We start from the raw sequence: 13,036 nt of genomic DNA, 5'->3' as shown, positions 1-13,036 counted from the left end.
AGCGGCGACGCGACTCGCGGCCGGCGAACACTGATAGCTGCTTAGCGTCACGTCCACGAGGCTCTTTCCCAGCCCGGATCTTTGGGGCAGCACTGTCACCCACAAAATAGCCATCACACCAGTGAGTGGTGCATTCTGGGTAATTAGATTGATGGAATCAATTTTTCTCAGAGCCCATTTTCAGGCAGGGATGTACCATTATGGAGGGTGGGGATGCAGAAAATTATCACCGTGAGATTTTAAGGTAGCGTTTCTCAACGCAGTCCTGGGGGACCCCATGCAGACAGTCCACATTTTTGCACCATCCCAGCTCCCAACCAATCAAAAAGTCCTGTATTGGGTGTGTTGAGAGCTGGGAGGGAGCAAAAACATGGACTGCTGGGTGCTCCCCAGGACTGGGATTCTCTGGCTTTGTGTTTCACAGCCAGGTGTGACATGGCTCATTGCAGGGGCCTCACAATTCTCTCCCAAACCCACCCAAAGTTACGTCCTGTCGATGAAAGACAGAGGAAGACTTGCGAAGCTATTTCTTTCTCTCTCGGCAGACTCTCTCCGGCAAACAAGGGCATAGCTAGAGTTTCTGGGGCCCCTGAAGAAATTTCACCTTGGGGCCCCTGCTAGAGCTGCCACCCCCTGGTAATAAAATGTGTTGGCTGGGGAGGGGGGAGTCCCCCACAGTAAAATTTTCCATTTATTGCATAATGTTCCCTGAATGTATAAATAGCATACAGGTCGTCGTCGACTTACGACCGCAATCGGTTCCGACTGACTGAATGTAAGTCAGCCCTTTATTTTATATGCAAAAATGATCATACGGTATGTATAGTATGCTGCATAATAAAATTATATCATCTTTAAGTCATATTGTTTTTTTAACCTTTTTGATCCATGTGTCTATGTCCCTCCAAATCCCCTGTCCACAAATATAGAAAAAGCCTCTCAAACACAAAGGTACCCGATAAGGCCGTCGTTCGGCATCCGGGCCATGAATCGCATGCGTTTCCATTAATAGGCGATCGCAGTTCGTGTGGCGCTGACACGGGCCGCCGCGTGCGGTCAAGCCTCCTCCCCGGCAGCCGGGGGGGGGGGGGTCGCGTGGATGCCTGTTCATCACGCAACTCAGAGCCACCGCTACGACCCCCGCCCGCATGCCAAACCCCACCTTTTTAATTAAGGTGCGAAAAAAAAGCAGCCACACGCTGTGACCGTCTCTTGCGATCGTAGCCTCCGGACAAAAAAGGAGCGAGGAGGAACGGAAATTGTTTACACAACCAGCTAATTGAGAAAAGGAGCTGATCCGATGGGGCAGGAGTTACAGAAAACAACACCTCAGCCGTAAACCTAGCGGGCGGGACTGCTGCCGACACGATGCTCTCCTGAATTATGCTACTTGTTTTTCGGGTTTTATAAAGGCTGCTGGGCTGGCTTTCAACATGTATCAAAAACCCATTGATGAGAGAAGCAAGCGAGAGTTCAGCACCAGCCTCAGAGTCGACATTAGCTCCTCCAGATCAGGAGCTGAAATTTACATTAAAAAGTGCCCCCCAACAGGTCTGAACCTCCCCCCAACACCCAGAGTCCCCGATAAAACACGGTTTGATTTTGGCTCAGGGGACGAGGGAGGGGCGCTGAGCGGCTCCTTGATTAAACTCGGACAAGATTCACAAATATGGTCTGCGAAGCAAGGGATGATGGGAATGGGCGACTCGACCGGCTGGCAAAATCTGTATTAACAGCTGAAAAATAAGGGTCCTACTCTAGAATAAAGTGTCGGCTCTCATGGGAAATGAAATATAATTTAATTAAATTACTGGTTCCAGTGCCCCCTCTGTACTTTGCTCAGCTAGGTTTATCACTGTACACATGGCACCGTGCCGAAAATGACTCCGCAGCCAGCCAGGAACAATCGGGACCCTCTCCAGCCTGCATGACCTCCTCCAATATGCTCCGCGTTAAACAAAGAAGCCACTGCGGATGGCATTGTTCAGACGGGCCGGCCAAATAGGCAGCCGCAAGCGCATGAATGACAAGCCTGGGCTGTCTGGCGTTTTGTGGTGTACCGCCCCCTAGTGTTCAGGGAGTGAATTGCAGTATGTGTCGGAAAGTTAGTGTGGCACTTGATTGGGCGGGAAAAAACAAGGTCGACGTTAACACTTATCGGCCTTTATCAAATGACGCATCCTTCGCAATCGCGTGCCTTGAAGATTTCCGAATGGGAATTGAACATCAATTGAAGCGAGTACTCTATGCAGTACGTATTGTCCTGTTGAAAACAGCAGAGAAATAGCCATTTTTCCTCATGTGCTCAGAGGTCCGCGCCCCCATATAAATGTTAATACCCCCCCTCCCAAGCTGACAGAGCAGTAGAGGTTCACTTTAATAACGGAGAGAGAGAAAACAAGAATCAAAAGGATAATCCTACTTTTCAATCCCTCTTTGAGAAGAGCTGTTTTCCAAAATGTCACATTATAATATAAAAAAAAGATTTGGAGAAGCATGCATTGTGGGGTCTGTAAAGGCACACTGATACTGGTTTTGTTGCCCGATATCTACCGATTTATTCCTGCCTGTTTTAAGTTGCGTGTATTGAAATAATATTTTATCACATCTTGTGCAAAGCAATCAGTTACAATGGCGAGATAACTGTTGGTTTTCACATATACTAATGAAAGACTGATTCATTAGCCCACTTTCTAAATGAATTACACACTGACAAAGTGCACTGAAATTTGATAATAACAGCTGAGAGGAAATGCACCAAGTGCGGAAGAATCTATTGATGTTAAATGTAAAGGTGTAAACACATTTCACTGCATGTGAGCTGGGATTGAAATAACTTATTAAAAAAAGCTTTCCGGTTCAAAATTTGAAGGACATGGCCCAGCACCTTAATTTGTATTTGCGATTATTGTTTTGTATGCGTTTACTTGTGGCCGGACGGATATGCAGGGTAAGATTTCCATAACAGAGTGTGACTGTTTACTGCGCGTATGACAAACCTGAATCTTGAACAGGCCGAGGGTGTTTTTATAGCACAGAGCTGTCCTGAAGTGAACTGAAAAGGGTGAACAGACAGGCACGCCATTCATCACGAAGCGCCCCCCCTCCCCCCTCGCCAGAATAACATCAGCGCGACTTATCGGTATGTAAATATGCTTCCATGACCCTGAGTGGGACAGCTCCGGAGCAACAGTATCACACGCAGTTTCAACAGTTCCTTGGGGGTCCAGGCCGAGTCCTTACAAGCTGGGAAACCAAAGACTCCCCAGCATAGATACCCCCCCCCCCCAAACCTTAACACTTAATTCCTATTGGTTATATTTCCTCAAGAAACTACATCTTACGAAAGGAAATGTATAGATTGACCTTAACTCTGAACTAAACCAGGTGCAACTTAAAAAAAAATCAGTTATGTATAGCAATGGCACTCATAAGTTTATTTCTATTTCACTTTTATTTTTGCAAGTTTAATTTTATAGGAAAAACATGAGCAGCCGTTTATTTATGTGATACCCTGACTGTGGAAACCATGCGAGAATCTCAATGTACTTGTACTTCCGTACCTGTGCAAATGGCAAATAAAGTTTTAATTCAACTCAAAGTACATTTTAATTGAATCAGAACCATTTCAAAGGTGTTCAAGTAAAACTATACAAGCGAAAGGACAGTGTATCATCGCAGTGTGAGTGGTTTGGAAAGTAATGACCTCAGCAATTCATTTACACGAGGAGTGCCTTTCTCCCGGATCGGAGGGCACGACCGGACCGCAGGGAATCAGCCTGATGTGGAAACAGTAATCGACTCCTCCGGAGCAGAACATCGCTTGGCTCTCGTCCTCCCCTTTCCTGACCTCGGCGCCGCTCTGGGCTTTTAATCCGAGTCGTCGTTTTTAATTTGGTGGCTCTCACTCGTGTCACACCAGGAGGTCCAGGTGCAGCTGCTTGAAAGCTCGGATCGGAGTCGTTCTCCGGAGGCACGGCCTTAAGCTCAAAGAACGCCTGACGCTGCTCGTCCTGCTGCTATCGCCGCCTCTGTAGCTATTGTTAGTATTACTAATATTTTCAGTTGGATGTTGCAGTTTGGGGGTGTCTGTCCACCGGGAGTGCTACAGCAGGGATCCAGCATGGTATTCGAACCATCAGGATCCATGTTAACCACATAGGGTCAGTTAGCAGAAAATCTTACTATTATCCTGATCATTGACTGTTTATATCAGGGCTATGCAATTCACAGTCGGAGCCCTGCTGATTTTCCAGCCTCCCTTTAACTGTGATCAGGTGTGAAGCCTCTGGCCAATCAGAATGAGTAATGATTAAACTATCTACCTGGGAGAACTGAAAACACGGCCTGGATTTGGATTTAGGTTCAGAGTTGAATAGCCCTGGTTTATATGTATTTTTTAGTCTTTTCTCAACAGTTACTCACTAGATGGTGGTGGTGAACCTGGAGTCTATCCCAGGATGCAATATGCAGGGATGCCCTATGTGACCTGTACAAACCAGGGTGTGAGGACTCTTCAGCCAATCTAATTAGGGAGTTGCAGCAAAAACCCGCATACACAGCGGCCCTTTCCGGATAAGACTGCCCACCCCAGACCAAGGGCATTGTCAGCCCTTCCCAAGCCCCCCAATAATGAGCGATTTAGACACCAATTCCCCTGACTACGTGTTTTTAGACAGTGGGTGGACACTGGAATACATGGAACCAAACTGCAGACCAGAGAGAGAGCATGTGAACTCCACACACACCCAGCAGGTGAACCCATGGGTTATATGAACCCATAACCTTGAGGTGACAATGCTCCTTATCTAGCTGTTGTGTGGTCCAACTTTTTTTTTTTTGTTTTTTAAGCACAGAATATCATCCGAACATTCTACTGCAACGCAAACATTCGTGATGTTTTTAATCTTGGTTGCGCCAAACAGGCATACTCTACACCGGTCAGCTGAGCTCTCTGTCTAAATGTCACTGTGACGCATACCCTACCCGCCCTCCATATGGCTCTACTCCGCAGACCTGCCCCTCGCGGGCCGGATCCAGACATTTCTGTCCTTCCGCCATTTTTATCAGCTGGTCACCGTAACTGGCCACTCGCCTGCTCGGCGCCCAATCCCGGTGGCAGAAGTTTCCGGAAAACAGCTGTCCGGGAATGAGGGACTCCGACTCGTGTCAGGGGACCTTACGCCGGCTGCTGCATCCCAGATCACAGGATCCACGCATTACGTGAGAGGTTGCAGTCTGGGAACCGACTGTCTCAACCCCTAGAATACAAACTCACTCACCGGCACGTGTCCATGGAAACCACTTATTTTATACAAAAAAAAACAAAACAGATTCTTTATATAGGGGTGGTGCACCATAAACACTATTTATGGACAGTGGAAATTATGACGCCTCCATTAAAATTTCCCTATGCTAATCAGTTCATAAATTCAAATCTGCAAAATTATGGGAAAAAAAAACCACCATTAAATAATAATGCCGCAGACTCCCAGAATGCCCATCAGCGAGCGAGCTGCTTAAACAGACGATCTATAAAATCTCCTCTTGCCCACTAGTACTCAGATTGTTCTAAGGTTACACAGACGAAAGAAGAGGGTTCGATTCCTAAACGTCTCTCGAGCTGCCATAAGGAGGTGGGGGTTTTCCGTGGGGTCTTCTCACCGGAAGTAAGGACAGGCTTGTCGGGGATTTTCGATTAGACCTCTACAAGTAGACCACCCTCCAGTCTGGACCAGTAACAGTGATCAGAGCGTCACCCGAATAATGACCCAGTAGCTTGTCCCCTTTAAGAATAACATTGGGTCTTTGCCCAGGGAAGGTAGAGCAACGATGGTGGACGCCCATATGGAGCGCTAGGCAAACGTCACCGCCCAATTTCACCCTGTCACAGCATGGGGGCAGCACCTTTTGCCCAGTCTTCACTCCTGTCGCCATCGTAACCAGTTGGGTTACACCACCGTTCCCATAGCATATGGTGTGAGGCCACGTACAGATGGCGCTGTGGCGCGAGGAAGCGGGTCCCGTTTGAGGTGCTGCGGCACACAGGAACCGGGGCTCCGGACTGAATTATTTATAAGCCGACGGCCGGATCGTCTCCGAGGCGTTGCCCTGTTTGTCCGTTAGACCCCCAGGGCTTGTTAGCACGCTGGATAACAGGAGGGGGGGGGGGGGGATCTCGAATCGTCACGGAAACAACAGATCTGTCTGTGGAGACTGTTACTGTGACGATAACAAAACACTCAGCCTGCCTCTGGACATTTAACCTAAAGGACACAGTGTGAACATGAAAACAATTAAGTAGGCCTAATTCAATCTTACTCATTTCTGACAACATAATACTCCCTTTGAAGCTAATAAAATATTTAAACAATTTTGTAATATGCATACTCCACTAATATAAACTGTACTTATATTAGTAAGACATCATGTACTGAAGTCCTTCCAATTCCCTTTTATCCCCCAAATACCTTTATAAAAAGAGAAATCAGCTGCTCTTCAGGGAGCAGAAATTCACATTCCCGTCCTTATCCTCGATGCTGCTGTCGGTTTTCCCATTTACATGGTACAGTACACCCCAAATCCCACATCAGTGTCACCTCTCGTAATCTAAAGCGAATCCAGTCACACGGGTTAAACAGAACATGCAGTATTTTAAAACATTAGTAGTTACTTTCAGCACAAAGTGTACATTAGACGACCTTCCCAGAAACCCTAAATTAACTTAAGGGCCTTGATGCAAACAGGCAGAGCAGTTTTTACCCATTAAACTCATTACTATGGCAACTCCAGCGTTACAGAATGTCACATGACCTGCCCTTATATAAACACACAAATATGGCAGCACTCTGATGATTTCTGAGAAACGTTCCCTCCCACCCCATCTCACTCATCTCATGTGTCATCGCAGACCTTTCCCAAGACAAGCCAGTCATTTTCCAGCAGTACAGACAAGGCTGCTTCATGCTATCTGTGCATGTCGCCTTTCCTGCTCCTGAAATGATGCATCCCCTCTTCAATTAATCACAGCCAAACGGCTGAATATTTCAGCCACGTTCCTAAGCGCTGTTCTTTCTGCTTAGGGGAAAAGTTTAAAAACGGATGATGTTGCTGTGGGTTTAATTCATTACTTTAACAATAGGATTCGAACCTTAGGACTGCTGCAGCTTCCAGTGAATTTGATTACCTCCATTAAGAAAACCGCCAAACGACGACACTTAATCAATCAGCCTCACCTTGAGCGCATCACGTAATTTGCTTTAAATTGCCACTTCACTGTTTATTAATGATAGCGGGAATTGCTTCAAAGAAAATTACGGACACCAGGGAGGGGGAAAAAAGGCGTAGAACCGCCTAAGCTTGCTTTGGTCGAGCTTCTCCGGTTGCCTCGCAGGACGGTGGGGCGTTGCGGTGGTCAGCGGCCGGCACACTAATCAGGGTAAACCCGGCATAAACGCGTCCCCTTTCTCAATCTATGCCAGAGCGAGCAGGCTGCAGCCAAAGGCGAGAGGAAGGGCACGCCCCCCCCCGGATTGATTTATCGTACCGGCACCCGCCTGTGACGAATTATCCCCCCCTGTGTGAAGGACGTAAACCAATGGGGTCAAAAACACTTGTTTGTTACCGCGCCATCGCCGCGGGCGCGCCGAATGCATCGTTTGTTACACGCGACACTTGTTTAGTTTTATTTCATTTATTAGACTAAAACGCGCTTATTTTTTTCCCCCAGCCTGATATTTACAGAAGTTTCAGCACCGTGTTCTGGTAAAAAAAGTTCCTTCAAACTGTTTTCACGGTAATGCCACCACAAGGACTTGAATGCAGTACAATTAACCATGCAATACAACATAAGCTTTGTGTACCAGAACCATTACCTCCTCTTCAACACTGGTGCTGAAACTGTTAATCCCAGAGACACTGTAAAGGGGGGGTAGGATGACTCCAAAGACCTGAGTGATAGGGGTCCTAAAAACATTGGAGCATGATTGGATTGCTCTTTGTTGGGGGTCCAATATGATGTGCTTTCATGGGGCTCAAAATTTCTAGTGGTGCCCCTGGTTGCCCATATCCCAAAATACCGCCGCTCTAACAAGCACAAAGGCCAATCAAAAGTTCATGTGTTGCCCAAAAGCACAACAGAAGCTGGTACTTTGGTTCTCCAAGGGTATCTGGACAAGACATCTATCGATTATTTAATCCGGCGAGCCATGTTCGGGACAACGCTGTCTCTTATCGGGAGGCCATCAGAAGTCCATGGAGGAACTCTGGCAGAGGTCCAAACCATGGGGACAACAACAGGCTCCTCGCAGAGACATCGGACATGGAGACAGCCGGACGACCTTTCAAGGTCTGAGCGTTTAACTCTGTTGTTGTCGGATGCTGAGCCTCTCAGATCCAGGGAGTGCATGTGTGTCCACTCAGCCATTAATCACTCTACTGAAGTCATTATTTGGGTAATAACACTCATCATCCAGGTACTAATTACGCTGCACTCTCATACGTGTTGGACGGGGTTCTTGTAAACCATAGCTGGACACTGCCAGCCCCTGAGGTCAGTATGAACTGCAGCCAGAAGTGGGATGTGGGTTTGATTCAATGGGTTAGGATGCCGTGTCTGTGAGCAGAAGGCTTCTGGTTCAAATCCCATCATCACCACACTCAAAAAAGGTAAGAAATTTGTACCTTTGCTTGTTTTTGGGGTTGTATCCTTGTAATTGTACTTTTTAAGATACAGAAATAGACTGAGGAACATCGCAAAGGTACAGAGCACTAAAGTACCATCAATGGTACAAAAATGTTTCTGAGTCCATTTTCGTACCTTAAAAGGTACAAATACCTACATATGGGTACAATTGGCAGACCCTTGAGGGTAGAACCCAAGTGACAAGCAAAGGTACAAATTCTTGCCCTTTTTTCTGAGTGCAGAGTGGTTCCACTATTGGGCCCTTGAGCATGATCCTTAATGCCAGAGACTGGGTAAGCCTGATTTCTCAATCATACATCATTTTGTATAAATGTGTCTCCTAAATAAATATATGTAATGGAAATAACAAATGTATCGTGTCACTGTATAGTAAACATCACAAGTTCAGGCTGAACTTGCAATGAAAGTAGGCTCATTATTTTTAACTGACACTATCCCCCCCCCCATTGGCCTGTTTTATAATTTAACAAGCTAAAGCACAAACTAGCTATCGGGTAATACTTTGCCGCAGGGCTCGGCAGCACCTGTCCCACCCGATACTTGAACTTCTGATCCCCACTCCACAGTCATCAGCTGAACCGCTGTCCTTGAAACCTCTGGGTGCCGCCTGCCCAGTCTCCCATGGTGTTTTTTGTTTATTCGTTTTTAATGCGGTCCAGTCTTCCGTGAACCACCGCGGCCGGTACACGACATGTCGCGGGTGGCCCACTTTTCATCCCCGTGAGCGCCCTCTGCTGCATGCGGCGGGCACTGCCGCTACCGAAGCCGTAAACGGGAAACGCGTGCTTATCGATCTGACCGGGTCAGCATTTAAAAAAATAAAATAAACCAACACAGGAGAGGTGTCCTTAAGAAGCGGGTCGAAACGGCCAACGGAGGGCCAGTGTAATGAAAAGAACCAGGCAGCTTCAGTCATGCGTATTCAACCCACACCGTGTCATCCTGTGAGCAGATTAACCTGCCCCTGCACATCTCCCTCAGATCAGCTCCCCCTGTCTGCTCCTGGAAACGGGCAGATGGTCATGCGTGTGTAGACCCAGAATTCGGACCCAAAGGTCAACGGCTTAGAGCCTTCTGCTGTCTGCCTGAGCAAGCCCCCCAAAGTAATAGTCACATAGCGCAGTTTTACATGAGTAAAGTGTATTACATTATACAAAACCACAACTCAACAATTCTACACGAGAATTAACGGCTGAACTGGCCAGTAATATCCCCCACCCCTAAACTGGATACTTGTTTAACACGTCAACAATTTAGTTCCAGTGATTTAAATACAACCACATTTTTGGTAAGTGAAACACGATTAAAAGCCTCGCTGTTGTAAACCAAACACTCACATGCTATAGATTTTAATACGCGTTAACCCGATTAGGCATAAGAAACGGTTTACAAATGGAAGGCAATAAAAATCTAATTAGGTCCCAGTAAATGCAAATGTACAATTTAGCATTTTAGTGGGGTGACATTTGTTTAGCCCGTTTTGTATGGCTGTGTGTGGCTGTTACTGCAGAGATTCGGGTTCAGTGACTGGTTGAACACTGCAGTGGTGCTACCCCATGGGATCTGGACTGGAAATTGCGTCCTTAGCTAAACTGCATCAGACTGCTGAGCGTGCAGCGGGTTCAGGGGGGTAGCTGAATGCAGCGCAACACGAAAGTTGGTGCCCACAAAACACACACACGGAAACGAGCTTGATTTAACGTTTATGGCGCAAAAGTTTTGGCTAAAAATGATGAATGAATGAATGAATGAATGAATGAATGAATGAATAAAACAAACATGAGTGAACTGGGGTGATTCTAGGATTGTTTTAAAGTTGGGGCGCATTAGAGGCGCCATAATTTATACAGAGGGGCCAATCGTATCATTGGCCACTGATATGTTTTTAATCAGTGATTGACAGGAGAGGGGCACTTTGGGGACCAATAAGCTTTCAGCTTGAGCCAGTGCCCCTGTGGCCTGTACACTCCTGCCCAAGACTCCAGCCAGAATGGTGTCGCTACCGGAAGATGGATGTTTAGAATTTATCTGATTTTTTTTCGGTTTTCAAAGGGTAATGCGGGATCGCTGGGTTTCTTTTGCATATTTAATATCATCTTGCGTTTTATCGCCGGCAGCGAGCAGGCTTGTGTGCCGCTTTTAATGCCCATTAAAAGCAGCCCTGTGACTGCATCCTCATAAAGGCGGCAGCCCCGTAACTACGCAAAGTCATCCCAGAGCAGGTATATGACCCTTGAAAGAATAATGAGCGACTACAGCAGCGGCTCGAGTTCCTCCCGTCACTTCTGCTCACCTCATTGATTTTGATAAAACGTTGATTGCATTAGCGATGGTTTATGGGTCATGTTTTACACGACGCATGTCAGATATACGTTTACAGGGCTTTACATTTCAAATTTGATTAGCCCAAATGGTATGTAAACTTCATTTTTTAAAATATTTTAATTTCTGAGAGCTATGCAACAACTTATTCCAGCAGGATGAACTTAAATTGCAATGAAAAGCTTGGTCCGTTACTTGCAAATTTCTAGAATCATGCGTATCTGACAGCACGAGCCGAATCCCTTGGTAGACATACTGTACAGAACTGCACGTGGGTTCCTGGTGTGACAGCAGTATGATATAAGATATAAAAGATTCCTGTGCATTATGTTACTGAAGGATACCTTAACTTCACTCCCCCACTTCCCCCGGGGCACGTCTGTAAGGTGTCACGTCCCCCACGAGGGAGCTGTACAAAAGTACCCCGTGCCTGGCTCGAGGCAACCGCAAAACATGCGCGCGGAAACGCCGCGCACACCAACGCACCCACAGCGATCGTGCAGATTCTCTCCTGAGATCGAGGGGAAAGAACTTTTTCTGATATTGATTGATTTCGATTTGACAGCAAGAGAAAGTTGGCGAGGTCACACCCCACGCATGTGACGTCATCACAAAGCCCTAAACTGTCGTCATTAAGGAACAACGAGACTTAATAGTGACGTGCATATTATGAGAGATATGAGCAAAAATAATGCGCTACACAGAGACAGGGTTGCCTATCTTGGTCAGCTGGCTGGCGTGACATTTTCAATTTGAGACAAGTCTGCACAAACATGCACACGCATTTACATGTGACAGTTCTTTTGCCTTGTAAATATACTATAGGGTTTGTGAACTACCCGAGTGCTTTTTATATAGCCAATTTTAGGTTTATAATGGAATAAGACTTCTTGCGTGAGAGTAACAGCCTGCTGCTACATTTTTCTGAACGTCTCAATACGATCTGCGGTCAGACTTAAAGACCGACCATGCGAGGGCTTTTGCAAGAACTGTAAGTTTTAAATGATCAGAAGGCTTAGAGTGTCGGTCACAGTGGTGACCCCGGGGCATCTGGCCGCTTAACGGAGCCGCATCACCGCACAAGCGGGTCGGATCGATGCTCCGTATCTCTGCTCCTCAGTCATATGAAGTGACTCAACGCCGAACAGGTGATTCCTATTCACGTCGGCACAGGTGTGTTAGCTAGCTGTTCAAATATAGCGTTTAATTAGCCAGCTGGTTGCAAAATGAGCTTTACAACACCCATCAAGACTAGTTTACATATTAAGATTTTAATTAGCTAAGGGGAGAGATATGGAGTTAATTTAGTGCCAAAAGTATCAATCAAAATTTTGAAAACCGCAAGCAAATCATTAAGTATCAGAATGAAAATTTGTATTCCAAATATCAAAAAAGTCAAATAAAATAATTTTATCCTTCTTCTCTAATTTGTTTTGCTTTTGGAATGTTTTTCTTTGCTTTTGGAATTTTTTTTTTTGCTTTTGGAATATTTTTCTTTGCTTTTGGATTTTTTTTTTTGCTTTTGGATTTTTTTTTTGCTTTTGACTTTTGGCACTGTTTTAACGGGTGGGCGGGCCTTAGCAGCTTACACGTCTATTGGTCAGCTGGAATTTGGAGTGAACACGCCTTTAACCATCTGAGCACGCCCACTCCATGACGCATCAGAACATCGCAACATAGCGGGAAGCTCCGGAGCCAGTTTACAGCATGGAATTGCATCTTTGTAGTTGTATAATAGTGTACTTTTATTAGGAATCGGTGTATGCAACACATATTTCGCGTTCATAAAATGTCACCAACCCATCCAATTCAGTAACTTTCGCTATTCCACCAACGCGCTGACCAGGGAAGTTTCTAGCTATTGAAAAGATGAGAGGCTAAGTCAAGTTTACCTGGGGCACCGCAGTTAAGTTAGCTTCATATTCGATATTCAGTTTTCAGGCTTTAATAACATTTAACGGAAGTAAGGTGGGGCGTTTTTAATGTCAGAATCTTGATGTCCAGTACACA

This window comes from Paramormyrops kingsleyae, chromosome 24, assembly GCF_048594095.1.
Source record: "Paramormyrops kingsleyae isolate MSU_618 chromosome 24, PKINGS_0.4, whole genome shotgun sequence".
NCBI classification, from domain to species: Eukaryota; Metazoa; Chordata; class Actinopteri; order Osteoglossiformes; family Mormyridae; genus Paramormyrops; species Paramormyrops kingsleyae.
The sequence above is the reverse complement of the archived record's forward strand: the minus strand, read 5'-3'. Positions refer to the sequence as shown.